At 47.6% G+C, this 26,060-nt stretch overlaps 1 protein-coding gene across 8 annotated transcripts in view; it reads right to left on the bottom strand.

Annotated features, from left to right (window-relative positions):
- Positions 1 to 26,060, bottom strand: part of RREB1 (ras responsive element binding protein 1) — a 122,523-nt gene that overhangs the window by 91,943 nt on the left and 4,520 nt on the right. Inside the window, exon 1 of one of the 8 annotated variants that reach the window (XM_072945723.1) lies at positions 18,682 to 18,734. The exons of 5 other annotated variants lie outside the window; for them this stretch is intronic. The gene's annotated coding sequence lies outside the window, so the exon portion shown is untranslated. Of the gene's footprint in view, positions 1 to 2,981; positions 3,118 to 5,001; positions 5,069 to 18,681; positions 18,735 to 26,060 lie in introns of those variants that run through there. 2 more of the 8 variants (XM_072945721.1, XM_072945722.1) reach the window with 2 other exon arrangements.

Here is a 26,060-nt window from a genome sequence, read left to right on the forward strand (position 1 = left end):
ATGCAAGTGTAACCCGGGCCTCCATATCCTCTTTGAAAGAGAACTGAATAAAATCCTCGCAACCTAAATATCTACTATAAAATTCAGCTACAGAAAGTTTCTTCATTTTCAGCAAGCGACTGTTTCATTTTTGGAAGCTCCAGGATGCCAAGGTGTGCAGAGTTGGTTGATGTAGGATGTTTACTGCTGTTCTAACAGAAATGTGTCTCCTTAACCAGAGCAAGGCCTAAAAGCAATTAGAACAATCTGGTCCAGTTGGTGAATATGTAAAGCAGAGCAGAAAAATATGTTAATGTACTCTTTTACCTAAAATACAACTAAATAAAATGCAAAGGAGGAAGGATGCCAATGTATGTATATATAACACATACATAATTACAGGACCAAAGAATGCATAGGAGAGAGAAACAAAACAGAAGTGAAATTTTAACATTAATGGTATTATTTTTGGATAGAACTCTGTTTTAAGAGAAAAGAATGATTAAACAGTAATTTGTAATGATAATATTCAAATACTCTAGAAACAGCTCCCTTAAAACCACCTGGTACAGTCTGCTTTTAACAGCTTCCCTTAAAATCTAAACTGAAGACACTACTTGATGACAAAGAAATTCTGTGTAAAGCTTAGGAAATATAACTATCTAGGGAAAAAAACAACTTTCTAACTTCAATGCAATTTAAAATAAAATTTCAGTTCCATGGTTGAGGTTGTTAAAAAAAAAAAGGCATGTATGTAAAACCAGGCCACAAAAATAATCTCCTTCAATTAAGTAAAACACTTAACACTTATTCAGAATCCCTATACTAACAGTTTGAGCAAATTAAACCTTATTTCTGAAACTTACATTTGAAAAATGTAAGCTGGGTAAAGGAAACTGTAGTGTGGACAAAATGGTGGTATTTAAAGCAAAAATCTGGCCTACGCAGAAACAAAAAAAAAAAAAAAAAAAGGGAAAGAAAGGGGGAAAAAAAGACCACAGTGATGCACTCTGGTCACAGGCAGAGTGGGCTACAAGGCCAGTGGCATCTAACAGTTGTGCTCAGAACAACAAATGGTGCATTCATAAACTGCAAAAGCAGAGGCTGTTCAGAGGCTGTAAAGTCTGCACACGAAATGATGAGCGGCCGACTTTCCTGTTGTTTCACAGTAAAGGAGTGAAAAAAAGACTGAATTCAAGTTAAGAGGCACAGGCTGTCCCTTCAGCTGTGGCAAAATGGTGAGCAACAGGGTCTAGATAAAGAGGCCCAAGTACCATTTACCCTCTTCTAACAAGAGCTGGGCCCGATGATAATTGAGTAAACGCCTCTACATAAGATAATACCGCAAGAGCAGTGGGGGATGGGGAGAGGCCGAGTAGAAAAGAGAACGGACACCCTCCCCAACCTTTCTTAAAGAAAATATTCAGCACCCCCAAATCCATAGCCTCAGACCAAGGGATTAAACATCCGCAGCTTCACTGCCTGTGACATTACCTCTCCACAGCCTTAACAAAAGAAACATCTGGTACCAGCTACTCAGCATCCCTGATAATTGTCAGAGCGCCAACTCCTTAAAAAATTAATTAGTGGCATTTACACCTGCCAGTGCAGACGGCCTATCAGGGGTCTAGCACAGGTACCACAATGCCTCGCTTAATAGGAAACTCAGGATTGCAACAAGCAAGCATCAGATGGGAGAATTTCAAGGTTTACGTGTCATTTCCTAACTCTATTAAAAAAAAATTCCAGTGGCTCAAATATATTCAATTGTTTCACCAGACATAAATGTACAAATAACCTTTTTATAAATGCAATTTTGAAAGCTTATTATGAGGCGTCTTCATTAGAATTACCCGGGGATGCTTTTTCAAATGAACAAGCCCCAGCCTTGCAACAGGCCTACTGAATCTGAATCCCCTGGTTTTAGGAATCTGTTTTGGATGGTGGGGCCCAGTGAAGAGCTATCACCGAAGAAGGCACACCAAATATGAGACAAGTCACAGAGCAGAGGGCTCACTGGAAGTGTTCTGGGTACTAAGTTGTTCATGGCAGGGGGATGAGGAATCCTGGGTGTTGGTGGCAGCGCCCTGGGTGGGTGAGCTGGCCACCTCCAGCACTGCTCCCATCACCAATGACACACGTGCACACACGCCCACTGTGCCAGCTCAGCACAGAGCCTGCAGGGAACACTCGTCAGGGCAACTGGTGGCAGGCAGGCTTCAGCCCCCAGGAGCAAGTCCGAGCACTCCCACACGCCCTGCTGTCCTCCCTGGTGGGGGGCCGGCACAGAACACGGAGACAGAGCCCCAGCTCACTGGGCTCATCACTACTAGGACCACATGGACCCTGGAGGGGTCTGGAGACAGGTGCCTGGGGTGGCCGCCAGCACTCCTGGGAAGAGGGGGATTCAAAATCTGAGGCCACGGTGGCTTGTTTGGTTCTGTGCTGCCCCCTCAGCCTCCGTTTGCAGAAGGCGGGTCCCATCAGAGAGACAACAGGTGGCCAACACTCAACAGAGAAGGACAGACAACCACGCTGCCCTGCTTCTCGCTGGGCGCCTGGCGTCCTGTCGCACAGAAGCTGCCCCTGCCCCTCCTCCACTCACTCCTTTCCCTCACCGGGGTTCGCCCGTACGGATGTCTGCACCCCTTCCTGGTCCTGTCCTCCGGGTCCTCGTCCTCCTCCTCCTCATGTTCCTCCTGGTCCACTCCTCCCTCTGGTCTTCGCCCTTCTCCTCGTCCTCCTCCCCCTCATCCCACCAAGGGCTTTTCGGACACTTACAGACACATGCTGTTCTCATTACAACAGCCTTCAGGTAAACCAAACCTTTTAACATGGACTCATCCTGGGCAATGACTACACAACACGAGTGGGCACGCTCACGCCTATGCAAAACTTCTCAAAATTTTACAGTGGTCACAGGCCAAATGGCCTCAAATTAGCCACCCACACAAAAAAAAAAAAAAAGAAAAGAGTTGGAAAACTTCACTCAGGATGCGCACATTTTCTCATCTCCCTGAAGGGAATCCATTTCTAAAACACGAGCTCAGTTACTGAACGGGCTGCTCCAAGGCCTCCGGCTGTTCACGAATTGCCGCCCGGCCGCCGCGGGCTGAGGCGAGCGCGTCAAGGTCTTCGTGGAAGCGACGCCGGCGCGGCCCACGGGAAGGCGGCCAGAGCCCCGCCCCCGCCGGCCGGCCGGCCAATCGGCGCCCGCCGCCCTGACTGACGGCCCGGCCGGCCGCTCACGGGGCGGCCCCGCGCGGGCGCCGAGGTGGGCGGGCGGCGGGGAGGCCCGGGCTGGACCAGCGCCCTGCGACCCCGCCGCCCGCCGCCCGGCCGTCGTCCGCCCGCTTCCCAGGGGCCGCCGGGACGGGACGGGCAACGGGCGATTCCCAGGACGACGGCCGCCACGCTCGCTGCTGTGCGACAGCCCTCCTGCTCAGACGGCGCCCCTGTGCCCGAAGGTTCCGCGGCCCGAGGAGGGCCGGCCCCTGCCGCCGCGCCCTCCCGGGCCCCTCCCGGCCCGGCCGCGGGGAGCCCGGCCCGAAATCCATCCTGACAGCCGGGATTCGGTGCCTCTGGGAGGGACACGACCCTCGGGGGCGGCGCGCGCCTCGGCCTGCCGCCGATGCCCAAGGGCAGCCCCACTCAGGGAACGGCAGGAAGAGGCCAGTTCCTACTGTCTCAGCAGTTTTTCGACCGTGCAGATCCTTTTCCCTACAGAGAAGCACAAGTCACATTCCTATCTTCGGAAAGGAGACACAGGCGAAAGTTTTAGAATATTACACGATTTCCCAGACAAGCACGTTGTATTCGGCAACATTTCTTCCTAGTCCTTGATTTACGACCTAACTGCTAACTCCGGAAACGAAATTATGATCAGAGGGCAATCTCAAATAATCTGAGAAGGGGAAAAAGAGGAGATCCCTATGAAATCAAAGAGATCTTCTGAATCGTCACGATATATGTTACAGTACTTCTTTGCTGGGACCTTGAGAACCTTTCATTCTAGAAAGCAGTCATGAGTTTTTTTTTTCCTTTTCTTTAATTAAAAAGTTTTAAAGTCAACTTGCCTCGCCATTCAAAGGGATCATCTGAAGAAATCTGTTTTAACCCCACTACACAGAAAGGCCAGGCAGAGTGGCTTTCTCTTAGGCCAACATAACTGAAGATAGGCCATGTCCTCTCCCTAAATTCTCAAGTTTTTAAAAACGCAACATCCATGTGACCTTGGACTCTCTCTCATTTTCATCTGTCTCTCGCAGTACACTCTCTCTGCGAGCCATTCAACACACTGCAAGCCCTGATAAAAGTAGTTAATGTTTACTGAAACCTGCGTATGAACTGTACTAAACCTGATAGGAGTGAAAAGGCAAAGTTCTGTTAACAGCATCCATGCACAATTATTAAAAAAGAAAAAAGAAAAAGGAGGCAGAGGACCAAGAACGGAGGAATCTTCTTTTCTTCCTACTAATCTGAACTTGAAACCTCTCACTGATGAAAAAGTCAGTTACACATCACCAAAAGATGCTTTTAATCTTTTTTGTTATCTTTCTGGAATGTTTTTGACACAAGTAATTCGTTCAACGTTTTTCTAAACTTCTCAGACCTTAAAACAGAAATGAATCTCCTTGTATCTCATTCTCTCCGACTTTTTCCAGAAGGCCCAGCCACCGGATCAGTAACCAATTTTAATGACACTACTTACTCTCCAACATTTATTCATTTGAATAGCTGCTTACGAGTTACAGCTGAAGAACTATATTTCATACAAAAATAAATTTTTAACATTTCGCCGGATACCATCTAAAATACTCTTCCTTCCCTTGACTCTTTACTTTTCAAATGTAAAAACAGCCAACTTCAGTCAAATCAGATCTTTAATTCTAACATTTCTTATACCATACCTTCCCTCTAAGTATATCATTATATCAGAACTTCCTGTTAAGCTATCTTTCTCTATTTCCACACTATCCCTTTTTCTCCCATTACCTCAGTTAAAATAATATTTCAACTTACACACATACACACAGACTGTATCCAGAACAGGATGCTCTCAGGTGTTTAAAGCCAACTTTCTCTCTTCCCATCCCCCCTCCCCTTGCTTAAAGGGCAGCAATAGAACCAGTCACCTTGGAAACAAACATCACCCAGTGTTTGCAGAACAAACAATGGTACCTTTTCAGCCAGTACCAGGCAGGCAGGCCAAGGAGCAGCCGACATAGAGGAGTGTTAACATATTGCATTCATTCAGTGCACGAAAAAGTAGTTCAGTACTGAAAATGAAGTGCTCTCAAAAGTGTGAACCTTTGGCTAGAGACCACAGACAAAGCCAGTAAGGTTTAAAGTCAAATAAGGCTATCCCTAGTTAGGAAAAAAAAAATCTCTTCATTTTTTTTGGAATTGTTTTACATACCTCATGAATAAGGTAAACTACCCTCTGTCACTGAGAATTACCTTCTCCAAGAACTACAAAGAAGTTGCTTAAAATCTTTAAAATTAAAAAAAGCACATTTCATCTCATTACTCCTCCAAAACCATCATGTCCTTTTCTTTTAATATGCCACTAAATATTTGCTTTTAAAATATGCATATTGCCTGGTACCTTAACCCACTTGTGAATTACTAGTATTGATAAAGAAATCTTACTTTAAGCTAGAAAATTAAATGCCAATTTTTAAAAACAGTGCCAAACGGATATATGAATCTATAAAGGCCCTAAATAACACCAACCACTTTTCGACCTTGGATAACAACAATTACTAAAGTTTCATTTATTAAAGACTTATAAAAGCTAATCATTTGGCAAAGCTCAAGTGTGAGGGGAGATTCTGTTGATACTGTTTTTAAAAAGCTCAACTGGATGGTTAATAAAAAATATATATATACAAGCGTTCTTCAGATCCTTCGGCATGAAATTTTTAAATGTTAAATGTAAATAACAGTTTCCTCCTTATTCTGGGTGTGTGCCGGAAGTTTTCCTTCCCACCAATTAAGAGAGAAGGCCTGGCCCGATGGAATTATTTGGACAGGAGTTTGATGTCAGTTAAATACCACAGTAACTGGCATTTTCTATCACCTCCAGACTCAGGGACAAATGCCTAATTAACATGGACCAACATGCAGCTTAAACTGGAAAAGTGCCTGTCCTTTCTCTTTCTTTTCTTTTTTCTCAAAGATTTAGGTCTTTAACATCCTTGAGTTAAATTGCACAAAGAGTGTCTAATGCTATCTGACTGAGGTGTAAAAGTCTAATTAACTAATGCTTTTTTTGCAGCGCCAGTAAATCAGTTAACATTATTAATCTTCCTGACTGGGCCTGAGTGAGGGAGGGAGGCTATTGAAAGGGAGCTAAACACTTATACTGGATGCCCTTGAAAATGAAAAGGAACCCTGCAAGCGATGACCGATAATCCTAAAAACGACTGAGACATACTTTAAAATACCACCGCTGGGCGTAGCACCAGGCCTAGCCTCTAAAAACCGAAGCTGCGGCTCCGGGGCAGGGAGAGGAAGAGGAGGAGTCACCTCCCATCCTTTGCTTCCAGCATCACAGAGAGAGGAGAAAGCAGAACTGAAGCCTCCATTCCCTCCTCCGAGTGATTGCTTTTAAGAGACCAAACAAAAATGACTAGTAGTTTGGGCAAATGACCCCCACGCTCTGGCCAGTGAGGCTCCTCTCAGTTTATCAGGAGAACACCTATCTTAGCACTGGCTGCTTAGTTGTCTGCCTTCGCTTTACTGCCTAGTCACCACCCCAGAAGTGCACACACATATCATAGTCATGTGAGTGAACCGTCAATGTATCGAGCGCAGTCACCGGATGCCAAAATCTGAAGAGGAAAAGCCAACAGTCAGGACAACAAACTTCCAAGCCTGGTCTGTGCGGAAACAATGGCAGTAACTGCCCTTGGTCCCTCCACCCTCTGCTCCAGATTCCCACTCCCTGGCCCCCTCCCTGCACCCCTTTCCAGAAAGCGGCTCCTTCCCCGGTGGCCCAGGGGACAGGGGGAGGCACTCTCTCAGCACCCACCCTATTCTGCCTCCTCCCAGGCCTTCCCTGGAGAGCTGGGGACAGGGCGAGTCAGCACTAGGATTTGGGGAAGGAACCCCAAGTGCCAAGCCGCTCCCGTCCCCAAATCCTAAGGCACAGGGAGACCCAGGGTGATGACCCCATCTTCTCAAAGAACGTCTCAAAGAGGCAGAGTTAGGAAGGAAATAAAAGAAGGAGGCCCAGGTGCCGCGGTGGCTTTATCTCGTCCCCTCCTTAGTATTTCTATCAAGTTTCTGTTTTGCTGTCCCCTCTCCCAAGGGGGATGTGAAGCCATGCACACCTTTCGATGGAATTCTGCGGGAAACACAACAGATCTGATTAACCATGTGCTTTACAAGCCACCTGATAATAACGCACGCCCGAAAGCATCAAGGTTCAGAACTCGATCCATTTTGCTTAAAGATATTTATGTTTTGTTAATAAACTTAAAATATCTTTAGAGACAGTCATTCATTACTTTGTGCCCCATTATGCCTAAAAATCATCTTTTCTCCTGTTCAAAAAGTCAGGTAGGTTCAGAGAAAACTACTTATGTATTCCTAAGTTTATTATGTATTCATAACCCCCCCTCAAATAACATCTCTTACAAAAAGCTGGACTATTTCACCATTATCTCCATGTTGCCTAGTCATTGGGACCTGAAGCAAACTACTGAAGGGTTAGGGTGAAAAAAAAAAACCAGCTGATTAAAAATTCTTCAAAATAAACTAAAATCCTTAAGATACAGTTTATAACTCACTTCTTTTTTTTTTTTCAAAAAGATAATTACTAACATCTATAGAACAAAGGCAGGAGAAGGTGCTGATCGAGTCCCGTTTCAGATCAAACCTCTCCTAGAATCAGAACTGTGAAACTGCTTTGGAATTCTTGAAATGATGCTTGCAGGGTTTTTCCCCCTGGAAACCTTTGTGAGGTCAGCATCCATCAGAAGTGACCATCGCCCTCCATGGGTACTTGGGAGCCTCATCGTGGTGAGTGCACCAGATAGGTGAGGTACCGGTCCCATTATACAGATGGCCACAACCCTGTAACTGAGACCAGCTGCCTTTCATGTGCCACTCTCTCACCAGGTCCACTCAATGAAAGCAATTCTTCCACATCAGGCTCAGCTGTTATGTGCTACTACGCACCCTGTTTTGCTAAGAAACCGTTGGAGATTCTTTTTTAATGACCTTAATTTGTGTTTATTAAGGTATGTATTTTTTTTTTACTTTTAGTGGAAGTACTGGGGATCAAACCCAGGACCTTGTGCATGCTAAGCGCATGCTCTACCACTGAGCTACCCTCCCCCCAGTGGAAGATTTTTCTAGAGCAATTAAAAGCCTATAGAAGCTTGAAATAAAGATTATGTTCAACATTTTGTTTTCTGAAAATAAAGACACCACATAAAACTTAAGCAGAATACCTGCTCCCAGCCCTGACTCCTAAAAAAGGTGAACACTGGGATGGTTTTGCTTTTAACAGAAAATATGGAGGCATCGGAAATGAGGGAGGTAGGTAGCTTCTCCCACCAGCACTCTGAGGTGTTCAAGCTGTGGGAGAACTTTGTTCTCAGAGCCCAAGACCAGTGTTACAAGAGGCATCGCTGTTGAATAATAATTACTAACAGGAAAAACAGGCCTGTGGGAGAATGGAGATACGGTTTTTGAGGAAGGGCTCACTCCACTAACAGGTCTTCTGGCTGCTGCCCTGCCTTAAGGAAGCTTTCAGGATGCTTAGAATTTCCCCTCATTTTATGGTACTTTTTCCTTTATATGAAAGGGCAACTGCTTCTGGCCTCACAAAGGTTTTTCTGTTTGTTTTCACTGATTAAAAAGAAAGAAAATGCAGCCTGGAGGCATCACTATGTCATCTCCTAAGAATATGATAAAGCAAAGAGATTCTTCCCATTTTACAGGTGGAAAATCCAAGGCACAAGGTGTAAGATCTTCGTATTAACCCCAATCAGGGTTGGGCTTGGGTTTAGGACCTTAGTCTCCTGGCCAACAAACCCAGCCCTCTCTCCAGCAAATCATATGAAATTCACGGAAAGGGCCATGGGAGATGTTTCATGAGGTTTGTTGAAATGTTTCTGATTCAGTTCGCTTCTCCAACAACTATTCCTTTCTCTGAAATGAGGAGGAAAACAAGGTGGGGTGGGGAAAATGCTTCTTCCTAATGCTGGCCCTCAGATCCTCCAGTTGGAGTGAGAGAATTCAGAACTGATCTGATTGTTATTTTCCTAACATTAGACCCCAGAGTTATTCATATGCAGGCTCTAACTTCCTCTGGGGCAGGAGCCTTCTAGGAGCTATTCCAGGGTGTCCACTTATTCATATGTCCATCAAGAATCTACACACCTAGTCAATCACACACGTGTATCTACTATTATTTGGCAAGTGTATGAAGATGCTGTTGAATTAATAAAGAAACATTCCACCTAAAGTGTAATTTTCAAGAACTTTTTGTCAGTGTCCCAACAGATTCTAAAAATACATCTAAAATTATGCTTTCTCTGGAAACATTTTTTTTATGTTAGAAGAGGTCCTTATATTGGAAAAGATTGGGAAAAACTGCACTAAAATGTCCAAGTAACATGACACTGATTAAAGCAAAACATCCAATTAAAAATACAACCACAGGTAAATAACACATCACATCAGCCATAATATTCACCGTAGCGTCCCATGTAAGATGGAAAACACCACCTCTCAAAAGAGAACTTGACTCTTGGGGTGGGGGTCTAGCTCAGTGGTAGAGGGTATGCTTAGCATGCAGAGGTCCTGGGTTCAATTCCCAGTACCTCCATTTAAAAAAAAAGAAAAATCAGAGGAGAAATAATTTTTTTTACAGTAAATAATTTTACTTTCTTCTCTTTCGTGTTTTATTAGTTTTTTCTTCCTTTCTGTTCATGTAGAATTTTTCTATGGGGAGTATAAGTTAAATGTGCAACAAAATAAAAATCCAATGAAAAAAAAACCTGTGTTTAATACTTAGGACCATCAATATAATCTGCTCACTAACATCCTTCATAGGAATAATGGTGGTTCCAACACACAAGTGTTCAGACAGGCTCCCTTCCAAAGACAAAGCTCTGGGCATCTGGAGTCAGCAAGGTCGCTAACACTGAAGAGAACCCAACACGTAAGACCAAGCCCCTCCCAACCCCCCCAGCCCTGCCCCTGCATCTCCCAGGCCTGACGTTCCTCACCTGTAGGCTCAGGGGGTGTAAGGAGACTCTCCGGACAGGGGTCCCCCAAGGCCCCTTCCAGTACAACATTCAGGCTGGAAACAGACAAGATGCAAATACAGCTGAATCAAATCTCGCTAGTCATGACCCCTTGCCCAGGGTAGATTTAAACCGATTTCATCAATTTTACCCCCACTTGTATCACCTGATAGTACAGCAAAGATAGGGACGTTACACTAAGAGCACTTTTTAGCAGTTTCGGTGCCTAGCACATTTTCAGCCTGGCTAATTGGTATTGCTAAATGGCAACTCTGCCCCAAAGCCAGGCAAACAGACAGGAGGCTTGAAACAACCAACACAACAGAGCTCATCGAATGCAGACACAGTGCCAGACACTGTAAGTATTTATAGTGTTTTATATCACGCCCTACGATCCCATGACATAGATCTGATTACTCCCTAAATTTTACACTATGGAAAAGATCTGCTTAAAAAAAAACAGAAAACAAAAAACCCCAAGAGATCTGAGTGAGGTGTGATGAGTGTAAGTTGTTTGTGCCTATAGGCAAGTCACCCGCCCTGTCGAAATGCCTCCACCTATGATGGGGGTAAAAGGACCCACCTCATTCATTCAATACTGATTGAGCACCCAGGCTGTGCCGGGCACTGGGGTAGGTGCCTGGGATCATGGGTGAACAAATAAAAATAGAAAAAGGAGCAAAAAAGTCCTCATGGAGTTTACACTCTGGTACAAAGAGAACGGATAATAATACCTAAAATGGAGTGGTTGCTTGAGGAATACGAGCTCCCCCCACCTCCTTTTAGAAATGGAAAAAGCATCAGAAAACAAACCCACTAGAAGCCATCAGCTCTAAGTCAGCCCCGAGCCAGAAAGTGCTACCTGATAAACAAATAGAGAAGAGCAAAAATTAAGAGCACTAGTATCGGACCACACCAGCTTGGGCTCAAAGTCACTCAAAGTCACTGCAGTGGCCTCAGGCAAGTTATTTAACCTCTCTAAGCCTCAGCTTCCCTGTCTGTAAAATGGAGATAACAACGACCTCATAAAGTCGATGTGAAGATTAAATGAGACAAAGTACAAAAACGGGCGGGGGGTGGGAACGGTGCCTCCTGTACAGGAAGGGTACCCGGTATGACTGGGACCATCTCCTACGCCTGCAAAATGTCGACAGTTCCATCAGCTCAGTAGCGTGGTGTGAGGACCACAGAGGTAACACATTTACAGAACTGCATAAGAGGGTACGTGTTTGCTTCTTTAAAATGACCACTGACCAGTGAATGAAGAGGGGGCCAGGATGGCATCCCCAGGCCAGAGCTCGAAAGAGGGAAAGAGCGAGGGAGGCCACACCAGAGGGCTCAGAGCCTCTGAAGAGCACTTTGGTCCTGGCACAGGTGCTGAGTGTATCCCAGACCTCCTCTTGCCCAAAATTAGGGCAGGTGAGGGCACCTTTTGGGCTGCGGCAGGTGCCACAATGGGAAAGCCAAGGCTCCAGAACTGGACGTGGGGGGAGGCGGCACCAGCCAGGGTCAGGCCCCACGCGCGGCAACAACACCTGGGACCAGGGCAGGTGCTCATATACATCTCAGGACACACACGTGCCAGGAAAGCCTTTCGGCCCTGGTTTCAGTAAACCACAGTCGTTAATGTATTAACCAATATAGCCAACATTATAAACATCACCCAGGATTTCAGTGGACCAGCCTCCAAAAGAGCTAGGCCAGACCACAGGGTCTGAAGCCAGACCTTCTGTGTCGGGGCCCAAACTGGAATCGGGTCTCCTGCTGCCCTGGGCACCCACTCTACCACCTCACCCTCTCAAGATGGCTCCCCGAGAGCTAGTAACTGAGACGTCAAATAGTAAGCCAGAGGATGTGATTCAGCTTCCAAACAAGTCTGTGGCTGCAGAGCAAGCCAGACCCCGTGCATCTGCACAGCACTTGCTTCAGACAGTTCAGAGATCTGAGCACTGCGGGTTGCCCGGTTCATCCTGCACCAGCGGACAGCGTGCTCTGCCCGGAGCCACCAATCAGCAGTGAAGGAGCCCCAGCAGCCTCCTGGGGCCCAGCTGTGGCCACCTCCTCCTTCCGAGGACGTCTCCAAAGCCTCTTCAGGCCACCTGTCCATTCTCTGCTCAGAATCTCAGGACTCACTCCCACTTATGGAGTAAAAAGCGCCACCCCACCCCAGGGAGCCTTCCAAGCCCACTTCCTTCCAGGACATGGTCCTCAACCCCAAATTTACACCCGGAACTCCAGAGCCAGCCTGGCCCCTCCCCCTGGGACCACTGCCTTCCCAGGAGTATGTGGCTCTGGGACCACACAGTGCAACATCCTTCCACGATGTAAACTCCCAAAGGCAAGAACCACCATGCTCCCCCACGCCTGAACCGAGGGTCCTCAACATAGGAGCTGCTCCATGCAGGATGTTTCTAACAAATTTTGAGACTTTCAAATGTGTTATGCTCAATCCAAGTGAACTGTTAATCAAGACAAATGAATGAAATCAAGGTTCAGAACTGCCAGGCTAGGAGCTCCCCAGGTACCGAGGCATCATGAGGTTCTGTGTAACAAGAGAACATCCTTTAGACCGTGGGGACGGCCTACAGCTTTCCGGCAGGCTGACACTGGCTGGGCGATCTCAGAAAAAGGTGATTTCTCTAAGCCTCAGTTCCCTGTCTTTAAAAAGATGATACCTACATCCCATGTACGGAGTAGCACACAGGCTTCCGGCACAAGGCCCCGGCCGTCAGCAGGGTGTCCTTCCCGGAGGAGTCCACCCTGGCTGGTCCCAGGCAAAAGGCATGCCCCATCAGCACTTTGAGACACCTCCCCGCCAACCCCCTGCCTGCCCCCCCAGGGCCCCATCACAGCTCACCAGGACCCCACCTCCTCCTGCGCGATTCCAGCTCCACTGAGGGAACACGGTAAGAAAGAAAACGAACGAGAGAGGCTGCCAACAGTTCATAAAATCGTAACACATAAAAATCAGTTTTAGGTGATGAAATTATTCACTTTAAGGTATGTGTTCCATCCCACCTGCCCAGTCTCCAGGGCCTTCCCACATTTTTCACAACCCTCTCAGCCAGGTCCCTTGGGCCCTGAGTATAGGCTTTGAAATGTATAAAGCCACACACATTAAAAGATGGATCTGTCCTCCCCAGAGGAGAAGGCAGCGTGTGTCTGCACAATAATTATAAACCACGATGTCTCTGGGGCCTGCACCTGACTGCCTTCACACTCCACATCCCAGCGGGCATGGTGAGCCTTTCCCCGCTGACCTCCCCTGTGGGGGGAGCTGCGATCCCCACCGAGGGCTGGGAACACGGTGGGCACAGTGCAAATGCTACCCAGGTGAGCAGAGGGCAGGCACCCGGCCCGCTCAAACACAGCCTCGCCTTTGTGAGCAGGTTCTATTTCCACCCCGGAAACCTTCAACCACGGGGCCCACGAGACTGCAGATCAGCTGGCCCCCAACCCCTGCTCCCAGCCCAAATCCACTCCCAGCTGACCAGCTGGAGAGCCTAATGAGTAAATGGCCCTCTCTGGCTCCCAGCGCCCACCCTCAGCGTTTTCCAGGGAACAGAAATGAGCCTGTGTGTCTAGTTCCACTGCCTGAGGAGCTTAAGTACCAAGGAGTAAAACACCACTAAGGAAGGTTAAACGTTGTTGAACTGTATTAATCCTATCTGCTGAAAACAAAGGTCCCACCTTTCAGTGGTCATTTAACACTTCAGAGTCACATGCCCTGGGCTGAAAAACCTCTTGGGGAAAAAAGGGGAAGAAATATTGTGTTCAACATGGCACCAACTTCCACGTTCATTCTGCTGCACGTGTCTCCTCCACTGCCTGAGAGTTTCCTAAGCCGTCAGCAGTGTTCTCTCCGGGACGGTGCAGCTCACACCTTGGCCCTGCATCAGAGCACGACCCGGCTCACCATCGCCTTCCCAACCAACCCATCTATTCTTCCAGAGCCACATCTCAATAACCCTCTCGCCGCAACTCTATCCCCTGGTCTCACCCTGCTTCATACCCATCCTGTCCTCAGATAAGCCCCATGCTGTCGTCCCCCAGGGCTGGTACTTACTGCTCTCTGCCTAGACGAAGGTCTTCCCTTCCCCACGCGGGGCCAGCCCTTCACCCCTGAAGACATAATCCCTTCCCCTCTTCCTGACCGCTTCCCACTTCCGGGTCCTCTGCCAGTCCTCGGGTCTCTGCTGGTCGTAACGCACTGGTCGGGTCTTGGGGCTGGACCACGTTTTACGCATCCTTGCCTCCCTGGAGCCGAGGGCCTGGGGGAGGTGTCACGAAGCGTTCAGATGCAGGAAAGCTGCTGGTGGGATTCCGCCCCTGAGAACCCGAGAGCACCAGATGCTGGTCTCCCAGTCTGGACTTCCTTCACGACTCTTCTGCTGAAGCTGGCAAACGGCCATGAGCAAACCAACAGTGGTAACAGTAATAATGATGGCAGTAAGTGGAAGCAGCCCAGTTCCACCTGAGCCGCCAGCATACCAGGCTGAAACTGTCTGCTCGTTACTAATTTCAAAACAACCCTTCATCACTGACCCCCTGGAAGCAGGAAACAGCCCATCAGGTGCTCATCGCGATTCCAGACCTGCAGGTTCCACAACCTGCTCGAGCACCCCCACAAAAGGGCAGGAAGAGTGCACCCTGGACACCCCCATCCCAGATACATCCTGAGGGAGACAGGGCGTCCTCCTGTCACTGTTGTCCAGTGCACGTGGCTCCTACTTCTTAAAAAGCAAACAAAACAAAAAACAAAACAAACCTTCCTAGAGGCCATCGCCCCGAATACGGACAAATTTAAACATTGGGTTAGCAATTACATCAATTATTGGGCCTACGTCCCTGGTACCGCAGACCACTGGGCCTCTTACATCACTGATTCTGACCCCCAAAACCAACTCCAAGGCAAAATCTTGAATTTACATATTAAATAAATTGATAATAGCCTAGTCTAACATAAAACAAGAAGGGGCCTGTTTTTGAGGCCTTGGCTCTACAGAATAACACTCAACCCGTCCGATGCTTACAGAACATCTAGTGTCCAGGCTCTTCAAAAGCGGCCGACATACCATCCTTACTTTGGAAGGGAGCTTGAGCACTTTCAGTGAGGTTACAAGTGGGCGTCCACAAGAAAGATGCTGAGGGACAGGCATGAACCCCACTGCCCACCACAGAGAGCAGAAGCCCCCAGGTTCGGGTCCACCCTCTTCGTTCCCTGGAATCTCTAATAGGAACTTAGGGGAAATTTAGCCTCCAGCAGGATATTCAGGGCCTCCCCCTACTCTCCACAGGGTCCCCAGGACCCCAGGTGCTGGGGGGACAGCCACTGTTGGTTTGTCAGCCAACAGCCCCTCTGCAAGCCTCTCACCCCAGCGACGCCCACCCCCACTCCTGATCAGCCACAGAAGTGATGCTCCAGCTCAATTCATCAAATGCCAGACAGAAGGACCTGTTCACCGCTGAGTTTTAATCTGCTATTTCCAGAAGCCAGCAGCCCCATCACACATGTGTTCCTGCCCATCTTTCCCCTTGCCGTGGATTTTGGGGCTCTGCACACAGCAGGTTTTCGGGGGGGGGTATTTGTTTTGTGAGTATCTCACATCACTGTGGGAGGACGAGGAGCCGCGGCCACCAGCACAGGCGCCAGGGTCAGCCTGCACTGATGGGCTCCTCCTAGCTGGCTGCCTCACTGGGTCCCAGTTTCCCCCTCTGAATAATGGAGATAATCACTGTACCAACATCACAGGTCAAAGAGTTGTTGTGAGGAGGAATGGGATGGCCCCTGTCGAGAACCGAGGACAAGGAGATACCAGGCAGGTGCTGAGAATGTTAGAAGGCATCCTGTGGTGCCCACGACCCTCATGCTGAGCGATCTTCCAGGCGGAAAGCCCAGCAGCCATGAGACGGTGAAAAAGTACAATAACTTGAGATTTCCTGACTTACCAGGTTGATGTCATATCTGGATTAAGTCTAGAACGGGCAGAAGAGAAACTGAAAACACGGCATCTGGCTGATGATTTAAAGCAAATACAGGTGGGCTCTGATGAGCGACGCTTGTCACCAAGGGTGGTCTGTACCCCAAGTGCCGGCCGCTGGCCTTGTTTAAATGCACTCTCTGGCAGATGCTTTTATGAGCAACCACATCACAGTGTCCGCTGTCCGAGGCTGGACTGCCGTGTATTCCACTTTCTGTAGATACAGGAGGCAGCACTGAGCACTAGCAACCATCCTCCCAGAGACGAGCGGGCCAAAGGACCCCCCACTCCCCTCCCCCCCAGTTCCATTTGCCACAAAGATAACAATGAAATAAAGCTGCCAGCCATTTGGGTCACGTCTCTAAGTGTAGTAATGTGACCACACCACATCCCCTTTTTTCTTGCCCACACCCCAGCACGGTCACAGGTCCACATACCATCCACCCTGCAGGGCACAGCTTCTGAACACACGTGCCATGATCATTTACTGCATCAGCACCAAGAACTGCTCAAAGAACCAGAAATGACCACGGCAGGGAGGCGGTGGGTAACTGTCCTGTTCTCAGCACTTACTGCCTTGACAGCACCACCGTGCGTGGCACTCACCCACCCAGGGACAGAGCAGCCGCTTCCTGAGGGAAGAAGTAATCCTGACAGCGTGCCCCCCAAGGCCACATCCTCAGCATGGCCGTGGGCTGACAGTGGACGGACCTGTCACGGACACCCTGAAGCAGCCTCCCATGGCTGGGTCCCACTGGTACCGCTCTGAGCTTCTCTGAAGAAAGCTCACTAAGTTCCCACCACACACATACCCTTACTAACCTGCTTCATGAACCTCCCTGAGAGCCGTCCACGGAACACATTCCACTCTCATGCGCGTCATCTCCACACAGCGGACGGTCTAACGTCTCCAGAGGGTCACCCGGTAGAAGACATTACAACATCCCGCTGGGGAACCCCGCCCAAGCCCCTCAGCAACCAACACCAGGGATGAAAGCACACAGTGGTTTAAAGAAAGAAATCACCCGATAGTGCTGGCTGTCACCACGACCTAGCAGTCATGGGTGGATCATCTGAAGGGGAGCTTTACATACACACAGACATACACCTTTGTCGCCAGAAACTGGCCACCGAACGTACTACCACACTGATGCCCAATACGCATGACAAGGCCGTCTCTAGCAGGCTATTTTTATAACAAACTTACTAGAGCTCCAAACCCGCAGTTCTGCTGAGGTCACAGAGAGATGAGAGACTGAGTTCTGTGCACAGCACCTTACGATTTTTTTTTAAAAGAGTTAAGTTTTTAATTTTTTTTTTAAACGGAGGTGCTAGGGATTGAACCCAGGACCTCGTGCAGGCTAAGCAGGCGCTCTATCACTGAGCTACACCTCCCCCTTCTTCCCCGCATGGTACCTTAAGACTTAAATTTTCAAAAAATATGCTTAAACCCAGCTTCTAAAGCTCCCTTCCCAGCATTTCCTGACCAAACTATTTCAGCCAGAAAGAAGCGGGAGGGGGCAAGGTCTCTGCTGAGCATTTTCCCCTTCCTCAGCTCATCTGATCAAACGTCAGGCTGGAATAACTTTCGGGGTCTGTTCTGGTGGGATCTGGGGTTGTGGTGACGCGGGGACATCCGTGCTCCTAAGTAGAGGATGGGAAGTCGTGTTCTCCCCAAGGAGGGCAGCGCTCTCTGGGGACAGATGGTCGGAACTGATGCCACATAAGGGAGAAGTATCTGTGGGGTACGCTGGGGCTCACCTGAAGTTTTGATGAGTCATTTATATGACGTCAGAGAAAAGTGTCACCAGGAGCACTGCTAATGCTCTCTTGGGAGATGGTTTAAGGGGGGCCTCCCAGCCCACACACAAGGGGGCGGCTGTGCAGGGAGCGAGGCAGGCCCCCCTCACCCCCCCAGGAAGCAGGAATTCCAGTGCAGGAGGAAGTGACTGGGGGTGGTGCTCCCCTGTTGGACTCTCTGGGGGTCAGATTGCACAAGGCAGCCGGCCTGTGCTCCAGCTCTGAGTTTTTACCAACTCAGCGGAACACACGCCACTTTCTAGCTCGTTCCACAAAGATTTTGTTTGCCTTGAGGAAAAAAAAAAGTTAATTAATGCAGCAAAAACCCAAGGACTGCCTGCAGGGAGCAAGTCTGCCATCAGCAGAAGTGATCAAATACAGGCTGGACCATCGCTCTTTGGGGACAAGCCCTGTGGAAGGATGAAATCTCTTCCCTTGGCACCCATGGAGACACACAAGTTTTGTTTACTGAATGAACTTTGTTTTCACACAGATTACCGGTTAAACAAAATACTGATGTCGTTCTAAGACCGTCAGAGCGTCAGGTGACCACCAAGAAACTAAGAAGTAAGTTGGAAAGTCAGGTCATGAGAGGAGTTCTGAATGTCTTAAGCAGAAAGCTGGACCAATTTTGAGAGTCCTAACTTGCTTCTTACCCGGAGTCTCTTTCCGCTGAGTCCCATGCTCACAGGTCCAAGATAAGGCATCACTAAAACAAACAGAAATTTAAATATGCTCAAGACTTTAGTTGTGTGTCTCATCTGAAAATCCTTCCGAAGCTCAGGCCATTTACAACTTTTCCATGTTCCTCTTGGCCTCAGGAAATCAAAAGGAGGAGGGGAGGGGAGGGGAGGGAAGAAGGGAGCCATTGGTTTGTGGCCAAAGGTAAGCACCTAACTTCCGTTTGTCACATTCATAGAAGTATTTTTCAAGTGTTATCCACGCCAGGTATGTTACATTTTAACCAATGAAAACAGTACAAGTAGAGAAAATGCTGATAAAATTCAAAATCATATAAATATAACTCTCCAAAGGGGAGGGAGCGTACCTTGTTCATAAACCTGGCTTTATCCTGCAATCCGATCTCAGAGAAAGGCACCACCAACCATGGGATACAGAAGCCAGAGACCTTGCCCATCCTCCGCCCCCATCCCCCACCTAGCCTCAAGTCATTCCTCCACTGCCATCTCCACCAAACCCACCTGGGCTCCCCATCTCTCCTCCTGCCCACTCCAAGCCACCATTAGTTTTCAAAGTTTTGAAAAATCAACCTTTCTTACCCATCTTTCAAACAGAAGGCAAAATATTGCTTCCTTCTAGTCACTTCTCCACTCTGGGCAGGAGTAATCTTTAAAAATGCAAATCTCATCATGCTGGTCCTTGGCCTAACCCTAACACCCTGTCAGGCTTCCCAGAGTTCTTAAGGAAAAACTCCAAATACCTTCTAGGGACAAGCAGCAGCTCTAGCCGCACCCACCTCGCCAGGTCACCCTTGCCTGTGTCTTTTGTTCCTCTTGGCACTCCTCCCCAACCTCAGGGCCTCGGTACCAGCTGTCTGCTCTCCAACCCTCTCCTCCTCTTCACTGTGTGTTAGTTCAGGGGCCAGGAGGGTGGGATGCTTTCCTGGGCCTGCCTCCCAGCATCCCCGCCCTGCCCCCACACCGCATGTCCTGGGCTCTTATCATATGCTGAGCACTGAGCACAGATGGAAACGTGGTCCAGTTCTCTTTCTACGTCTCTGAAGCTAGCCACTGTCTCTCCTTCTCATACTAGTACCCTTGAGGTTTATCACAGCCATTGCAGAAACTCACATTTATTAAATAAATAAAAATTCATAAATAAGGATCTGAAAATGGTTAAACAAAACAAAACACTAGGAGGTTTGCTCAAATTTGGGGGTGGAAAAAAAATAAATACCTGTTTTCCAAAAGAAAACTGACCCCAACTTGACAAACTACTTTAGGAAAAAGGAGTTGTAAAGCTTTACTAAGCTCTTAAACAACAAATGGTTCTCGGACGGAAACATTTTCATGATTTAGATACAAATCTCATTTAGAGACATGCGAGTTAAGCTTCCTTTAAATTATACCTGGCTTACATTTTTAAGTAGAACAGTTTGATCCAGCATAGGTTTAACTAACCAAGTCATGAAAACCTGTTTGAGATAGCACTAACCAATTTTATATAATTATCCCTCAAACCAATTAAAAACCCTAAAGTGGAAGAGAAAATGGCTCTTTAAAAAATTTGCTTTTCACACCAGTGAGGAAAATCTACAAGCCTCCTCAGAAAGAAGACGAAGCTGGAATGTTGTATCTGAATGTATCTGCCAGATCTGAGCCTGACCTCCAGTTACTGGGTAAGCAAACTAAGGAGTACTGCAAGGTAGCAACGATGCACTTTTAATCAACTGGGGCTTTATCTTGTATAAAGTATGCCAAGACTTTCCAATCTAAAAAGAAAATTTTTTTGTCTTTTTTTTGGGGGGGTAATTAGGTTTATTTATTTATTTCTTATTATTTTTTGATGGAGGTACTGGGGATTGAACCCAGGACCTCATGCATGCTAGGCACGCACTCTACCACTGAGCTATACCTGCCCCCCAAGAAAAAACAAATTCTTTTAATAAAAAAAAAATGTTTGGAGGGGAAGTAATTTATTTATTTATTTTTAGTGGAGATACTGAGGATTGAACCCAGGACCTCGTGCATGCTAAGCACACGCTCTACCACTTGAGATATACCCTTCCCAAATTTTTAATTCCTTATTCAAAAAGGAAACCCATTTTCACAGCTACAGATGTAAAAGGTACAACAGATTTATTAGCAAATGCCTCTCTCTCACCCCATCTTTATGGGATCTCCCCTATTTCTAAAGACATATGTACCTCTTTTAAAAGAAAGTTAGGAAAGGATTTTGAGATGATTTTGTGTATTCAGAATGGGCCTTTTTTTTTTTTAACAATAAAGTCTCAGCATAAAGGAACTTCCCCCTTAACAGTGAAAATGATCCTTTCTGTAAAGATGATCTATAATCCACTTCTATCACGTACCTTCGCAGAGCGCGTGCACGAACACAAATAAAGCAAGGTCTACACCCTGTTGGTTTCTGGTCTGGCATTTTGTTTTAAATTCAAGGAGTAACGGAAAAAAAGAAAGTCAAATTATACACAGACCAACACTCCTATTAACTCATACCACTAATGAAACAAAAATCTAACTAAGCAGAGAAAATGGGCCCACACACTGGAGCTCTGAAATGATTCTGGTCTTTGATCTGCATGCCCATCTCTCCTATTTAATATAAACTTCAAACCAAGAGCCATGAAAAGTGGTTATAATTAGTAAGGGCCCTGGTGTGACAGCTTTTAGTGCAGTCAGGCATTAACAAAGTTTTTTTGTTTTTCTCTTTAATTTCGAGTAAATTAAGCTGAGCAAACTTTTATTCTAAAATTTCTGTAATTCCAAATGCTTTCCCACCAGTGTGCACTTAGCACCAAATTTCTGCAGGATGGGCCTGCTGAAAAATGTTAGTTTACTTGTTTCCTTCTCTTAATTTGTACTGATATTTAGGGCTTAGCTTCCAAATTATATGTGCTCGTCTCCAAAAATAACCTGCACCTCTTCAGAAACTCTGGGGGTTTTGTATTTGAAAATGGATCCAACAATAATTATCGAATAAGCAAGAACTATACCATCCTTGAGCTCAGGACAGAAGATGCAAAAATATGAGTTGAAGTCACTGCCTATTCTCCAGGTGGTGAAAATATGCCAACAGGTAAATTACAGTAGACTGACCAGCCAGATGGGACCAGAGTTATTCCGGATGGAGGACTGAATTCTCCCTGCAAGAGGTGGTATTTGAGGCGGGCCCTGAGAGAGGCCTTAAGAAACGTTGTTTGCAAGGAGAAGGGGATGTGGACAAAACAAGAGTGAATGTGCCACGGAAAAGCAGAAGCAGGAAGAGCTGAAACTAGAAAGGCAGCCTGGGAGCTGCCGATGGAGGTCCTCGTGTGCCAAGTCGAGGAGTTTGGATTTCCTCCGGCAGACAACTGGGAGCCAAGAGATGTTTTTCAGCAGGCAAACCCCACATGCAGCTACAGTGTTGGAGCCGAGCGGGGCACACACTAGACTAGGGAGACGCTGGTGGCAGGAAATTAACTTCGGAGGCGTTTGTGACATGATGAGGGCCTTAGGGCAGGACAGAGGGGCAGATGACACGAGTGCCAGTCTGGACAGGCATTTCGGGAGGGTCCGGTGTCTACACGTGGCGGCTGAGAGAGACTAGAGTCAGGGACTGGCCTGGAAGGCTGGGCGGATGGTGAGTTTCAGTTCACCTTCGAGAAGTAGGGAGAGACTTTTATTCCTGCAAGTTCCCTCCAAGGTACCTGCAGGTGATTCCCAGCTTGGAGACAGCTATAAATGGAGACAGGGAGCAGGGAGTGGCCGCTTTATAGGTGAGAGGAGAAGGCGGCAAAGCGCCCGAACCACGGCTCCTAGAACCAGGCACCGGATGGCAGCATCGGCACAGATGGACATGAACGGGACAATGACAGTCTGCCCGCGGGTGGGGATGGCAAGGACACCACCTGCAAGTGTTACACTTTTCTCCTGGGTAAGCGGGAGCCCACACCATTCTGGGGGTTAACTGTCACTCCCCACCACCAAGAAGCCCTGCCTCTTCTGGAATTCATCCCCTCTCTTCCTGCCTCCTCCTGGCTCCAGGGCTGCCTCCTCACTCCAGCCTGTGAGGAGGAGGGTGGGGTGGACCAGGACAAGGGTCAGGCAAGTGGCACCTGTGGCTGAAAGGTGGCTCCTGTCACTCCCTATCCTAGCCATTTCTGGTCTGAGGAAATTCACTTTAATGTTTGCATACCACGTTTTTTTTTCTTTAAGTCAACCACCTTTCCGTGTATTTGAAGTGCAGTTGTCCCCAAACCATAAACGTCACCACTGTCTCTCCCCTCCCCTCTCCATCCCTCCCCATCCCTTCCAGCTAAGGCAGCAGCCTGCCAGCCACGGGTTCCAGAGGAGATGTACAGACATACAGACAGAAGACCCGGCTCCCAAACACTGCCCTATAAAAAGGGTGCAGAGTTACGAAAGGATTTTGCAAAAACCAGAGAAGATAAAATAAGAGAGACTACGAGGACAGAACATGAACTGTCAAGCGAGTAAGGGCGAGTTTAAACACCGAAAAAAAAAAGAAAAATAGTGGGGGCGGGGGTGGGGTGGGTGGGAAATAATCGACATAACGTAAAACATGAGGGACAACCAGCAGATGACAGCACTAGAGCCAGTTTCCTGAAGCAGTGGCTCCGAAACTCTGAGCCACCTACCAGAGCAGCTTCCCAGCGCCAGTGAATCTGGTTTGGTTTAGAAGCAGATGAGTTCTGGAACTTGAATTGACTGTGGGGGTTTTAAGAGCTATGCAATGCCACTTAAGGCCTTCCCCAACCCCCAATGTTCAGCGACACCTTGAACTTGCCAACCGCGGCATCCCATAGGCGTGTGAGAAGGACTGACCTGCTCCATGGAGTTCCAGATTTCCACAAATCGCGCGTGCGATATGGTGGGAGCGCGGCTGTCTGCCCGTGACACAGGCCACGACGCCTGCACCTTTAAAGCAGGCTTTCTCCACCTCCACCTACTGACATTTTGGGCTGGATAACCCTTTGTGGTGGGGCCTTCCGCTGCACTGCGGGATGAGCAGCATCGGCCTTGGCAACTACCCACCAAAGGCCAGGACCGCCCCTCCCCCGAGCGAGGCCATCCAAAGTGTCTTCAGACACTGCCAAAAGCCCCCTGGGGCAGAAGCCCACCAAGCTGAGAGCCACTGCTCTAAAGGGGGTGCCCAAAGCTTACCACCTGCCTTTCTCGTAAAATCCATCCCTGAGTGAGCTTCATTAAGAATAACTCGCTAGTCTGTTTTCTCTTGGCACTCGAAGCAAACATAAGCTCTGTCTAAGTACTGGAGTTGGGCACAAGTCTGGAAAGGAAATCCAGAGTGGATACCCACAACGCTTCCTGAGCTCAAAATATACCACTTTCTTCCATATATAGATTGTGACTTTCTGGAACATTTATTTTACCCTTACAATAATCCCATGAGGTAGAAAACTTATTGGGGACAAAAAAATGTGTGTAATTGTGTTCATCAAGAGACACACGGCCAAAGGCTAAAAAGTTGCTTTTTTAATTGCCTTACATCTTCAAATTCAACCACAGAATTATTGTGAAAGGCTCTAGTCTCATTTAAAAAAAAATGCACACATCAATAAACAGGCCCTCTATATTTAATGCTCAGTCTTCTGAAGCCAAGCACTGACTTTAAGAAGCAGGTGCTGTTCGGAGTTAGGCTGGGGTTGGGAGTTCTGGGTCCCAGGTCTGATTTATTACCAGCCACCGGGTAGGAGTTGGCACAGCTGGAAAACGGGTTAATATATCCACCTACTCCTCACTGTGTTGCTCTGAGGGTAAAATTCAAATCTCTGTTCAGGTCTTCACAAAAGCAGGGTAAAGTTAACTTTGTCCAGACTATGTCCTAATGAAAATGAAATTTTACAAGTAATGAAACCACTACAAGCCTCCAACATTCTTATTAACAACCTTACCCCCACTCTCTGAAAAGCGGGGAGAAAGAGATGGGATACCAAGCTGGCCAGGGGAAAAACAAATAGAGCCATTTCAAAGCTTTATCTGATTACCCCCACTGAGACTTTTCCTCTTCGTCTGGCTGGCTGACAAAGACTCGTGGGGCTTTTGACTGGGCCCTCTCCACCCTGTCAGGACCACCCGCCCTGGCGGAGTCTGAAAGGCCTCAGGTGAATCCCGCAAGAGCAGCCAGTACCCAGTCTGGGGACTTTACAGAGGCTTTCAAATTCTATTAGCACTGCTTGCTTGAATCACACTGAACAAACAGTCTCCACCCTCTCCCACTTCTTTTGTCTAAAGCACCTATTCACAGGCAGCCACCTTTACTGATGGGCAGACTGGCTCACCTGTACCCGAAGTACCATCAGAAACAAGATGCACCAGTAGCTGGAAGGAACAGCTCCCTGCGCCCTCCTCCCTGGCTTCCCTCCCTCCACCCCACCCCACCCCATCTCCACCAACCAAATGCCAGCTACACTCGCTTGGCTCCCGTTCACACCAACAGTGAACACCCAGGGAAGGTGACATAGAAACAGAGACCAGCACGGTGGATGACACTGTCCCACAGGGCAGCTAACCGAAAAGGAAAAAGTCCATCACCCTCAGGCCCCATCTTCCTCATTCTGCACTTCAGTCATCATGAAAACACAGCAGATGGTTTTCCTCTCTGTATTCTGCCTTCCATGGGAGTGGGGGAAATTAAAAATAAGTGATGCATTTCAGAAAGCACATCATATGCCTCCCTCTGGGTTTCACATGGTACACCTTTTACCTCTGATTTATGGGGAGACCCCCCAGGGCGTGGAAATCAGTCTGACCCCTGCTTTTTGAAGACAGCCATGGCTATTTCTACTCAAAAACCACTTTCTAAGTCTAAAAAGAGAAAGAAAACTCATTTACCCTGCCTTCCTCCCCCTCAGAAGAACCCACCTAATTTCCTAATTATATTTGGATAAAAAATATCACCCAGTTTTACCCGTTCAGTTAGGTCAGATGTGGAAGTAACCTGGAAGCGGGGAAATTTTTGAGTTGTAGTGGGCTTGCCTTTCAACCAAGAGATGATGGTTACCAACCAGGACTTCAGTTAGATTGCAACCCTTTTATCTCATTGAAAAACTGCAAGATTCTTGAAGTGTTGTTTTTGAACACTTCTTTCCAAAGATACTCTATACCTCATGTAATTATTTTTCTAAGGGTATTAAGAACGGGGCTGAAATAAACTGAGATGGGGAGGTGAGTGAAAAAGAGGAGCCCTATGAAAACCTAATCTAATCTCAGGAAAGGGGTCAGAAGACTATTGTCCTGTTATCAGGGGAGACTATATTGCATACTTTCTACTGATAATATACTGTATTTCTATCTTTTGAATGCAAACCTGTTTA

The sequence above is a fragment of the Vicugna pacos genome, chromosome 20, assembly GCF_048564905.1.
Source record: "Vicugna pacos chromosome 20, VicPac4, whole genome shotgun sequence".
NCBI lineage: Eukaryota > Metazoa > Chordata > Mammalia > Artiodactyla > Camelidae > Vicugna > Vicugna pacos.